Consider the following 3,533-nt stretch of genomic DNA (forward strand, 5'->3'; position numbering starts at 1 on the left):
ACTTCCAATTCAAAGTTTAAGATAGTTTTTAATTATCCAACCCAAAACAGCCTCCGGTTGCACTCCAACGATGTAGATTCAGTTTTAAGGTGTTCTTTGTAAAATCAAGTTGTATCTTGTTAAGTTAGCATATCATTATGATATATTACAGATCTTGAAGTGTTTTAAAAGTCAAGTTAGAAGGATCTATTTAGTTTGTGAACAAGTTTGAAATCATTCAAACTATGTTCTTGTTGTTATAATTTGTATATTCTTAGTAAGATAGTTATAATTGAACAAGATGATGAACAAAGGTTATACCTCAAGTATGATGAAGAAAGTTAATGAATAAACAAGATATGAACTTATTCTTGATGACTTAGAAGATTAAGAAGTGAAATCATGAAAGAAACAAAGGTTATAAGTAAGTTTATATCTTGATTTAAGATAATTAACTTACATGAATTGAATCAAAGTTTAAACATAGTTTTACCTTGATTATGAAGCTATAAACTTATGAAGATCTTGAGGAACACATGAAGGTTGAAGATGAGAGAGTTTAGAAGATCATCTAGCTTGAAAGAAAGTTGGTAAGAAAGTGTGTGTGTGTGTGTGTGTGTATAATGGCGTGTGTATGTATGTATATATATAGATGTTATGTTTTGATTTTTAGCTCATAAGTCTTCCTAATTGATCCCACATGTTGCTATCATGTCTCTTAATCATTCATGGCTGATCATTGATATTTTCAATTGGTATATACCAATAGTAAATACATCTAGAAGCTGCTTATAATACGGGTACATATACCCTAAGTATACGTATAGAAATCTTGAGGAAACGGAATGAGAATTCAAATATAACTATCTTTTGTGAATATACTTATATTGTTTTATGTATTTAAGCACTTTAAAAGTGATTAAATACGTATTTATATGATACTTGTATAAGCATTATAGATTATAGGTATATATGTCAAAGAACGTTACGTATAGTTACCGTTTTGAAAACTTAAGTCAGTAGTCTCAAAATATACTTATAACTCATTGTTATTAGTACACAATGATATGTTAAACCATCCTTAGATCATGTTAAATATGTATAAATACGTATATGTACACAATCGTATAATTATCGTATGTTATATAGTTCGTGATATCATCGGTCAAATTGGACGGTCAAACGTTGTGTAAAACTCTTTTCAAAAACACAAGACTCAACAATTTGGATTGCTTATCATGTTGGTAATGTTTAATTTATGTAAATATTAATCTCATATGTATAAAACGATCGGAAAAATCCGGGTCGTTACTGTACCTACCCGTTAAATAAATTTCGTCCCGAAATTTTAAAGTTGTACCTATTTTGCGTTCTCGGGAAACAAATGTGGTTACTTTTGTTTCATCTGATCCTATCATTCCCAAGTAAACCCGGGACCCCTTCGAGCATTCCAACGAACCTTAACGATTGGTATGTTGCTCTGCTTGAGTTGTTTAACTTCACGGTCCATGATTTCGACTGGTTCTTCTATGAATTGTATTTTCTCGTCGACTTGGATTTCTTCAAGAGGAATGGTGAGGTCTTCCTTTGCAAGACACTTCTTAAGGTTTGAAACGTGAAACGTATTATGTACTCCGGCGAGTTGTTGTGGTAACTCGAGTCGATAAGCTACCGGTCCAATGCGTTCGATGATCTTGAACGGGCCTACATACCTTGGGTTCAGTTTACCCCTTTTGCCGAAACGTATTACACCTTTCCAAGGTGACACCTTTAGCATAACCATGTCATCGATCTGAAACTCTAATGGTTTCCTTCGGACATCGGCGTAGCTCTTTTGGCGACTACGGGCTGTTTTCAATCTCTCCTTGATTTGTACTATCTTCTCAGTAGTTTCGTGTATGATTTCGGGACCAGTTAATCATCGATCTCCTACTTCATTCCAACAGATAGGGGATCTACACTTCCTTCCATACAGTGCTTTGAATGATGCAGCTTTAATGCTCGCATGATAACTATTATTATACGAGAATTCTGCTAATGGTAGATATTTATCCCGTCCGTTTCCAAAATCGATCACACATGCCCTGAGCATGTCTTCAAGATTCTGAATTGTTCTTTCACTCTGCCCGTCAGTTTGCGGATGATATGCGGTGCTCATATCCAAACGAGTTCCCAGGGCCTCTTGTAGTGATTGCCAGAACTTTGATGTAAATCTACTATCACCATCGGATATAATGGAAATAGGTATTCCATGCCTTGAAACAATTTCCTTTATGTATAATCGTAATAGTTTCTCCATTCTATCCGTTTCCTTTATAGGCAAGAAATGTGCAGATTTGGTGAGACGATCAACTATTACCCAAATGGTGTCATAACCCCATGCAGTCTTGGGTAACTTCGTGATAAAATCCATGGTAATACCGTCCCACTTCCATTCTGGGATTTCTGGTTGTTGAAGTAACCCTGACGGCTTCTGGTGTTCTGCTTTGACTTTGGAACAAGTTAAACATTCCCCGACATATGTTGCAACGTCTGTCTTTAAATTAGGCCACCAATAATGCGTCTTAAGATCTTGATACATCTTTCCAACTCCAGGATGTATCGAGTATCTTGTCTTATGTGCCTCGTTCAATATCAACTTCCTTAATCCACCCAACTTTGGTACCCAAATACGTTTTGCAAAATATCGAATTCCGTCTTCCCGTATAACGAGTTGCTTCTCATACTTCTTCATTATTTCATTTCCTATGTTTTCCTTAGTAAGAGCTTCTCGTTGAGCCTCTTTGATTTGTGAGTTGAGATTCATGCGAATTTTTATGTTCATCGCTCGTACTCGAATTGGCTCTCATTCCTTTCTGCTTAGAGCGTCGGCCACTAAATTCGCTTTCCCGGGATGATAGCGAATCTCACAATCATAGTCGTTTATCAGTTCGACCCACCTACGTTGCCTCATGTTCAGCTATTTTTGATCAAAAATATGTTGAAGACTTTTAAGATCGGTAAACACAGTGCATTTAACCCCATATAAGTAGTGTCTCCATATCTTCAATGCAAACACTACGGCTCCCAGTTCTAGATCATGCGTCGTATAATTTTGCTCGTGAATCTTCAATTGTCGGGATGCGTACGCAATAACTTTCTTTCGTTGCATAAGGACGCAACCAAAACCTTGTCGCGAAGCGTCACAATATATCTCAAAATCATCGTTCCCTTCAGGTAACGATAAAATAGGCGCCGTAGTCAAATTCTTCTTCAGTAATTGAAATGCACTCTCCTGCTCAGAGGTCCATTCGTACTTCTTTCCTTTTTGTGTTAACGCTGTCAATGGTTTAGCTATTCGGGAAAAATCTTGAATAAACCTTCTATAATAACCGGCTAAACCCAAAAATTGACGTATTTGTGTTGGTGTCTTAGGAGTCTCCCATTTTTCAATGGCCTCAATTTTAGCTGGATCAACCTGAATTCCATTGCTACTAACAACGTGGCCAAGAAATTGCACTTCTTTCAACCAAAATGCACACTTAGACAATTTGGCGTATAACTGTTCTTTTCTT

The sequence above is a fragment of the Rutidosis leptorrhynchoides genome, chromosome 9 (genome assembly GCF_046630445.1).
Source record: "Rutidosis leptorrhynchoides isolate AG116_Rl617_1_P2 chromosome 9, CSIRO_AGI_Rlap_v1, whole genome shotgun sequence".
Lineage (NCBI taxonomy): Eukaryota > Viridiplantae > Streptophyta > Magnoliopsida > Asterales > Asteraceae > Rutidosis > Rutidosis leptorrhynchoides.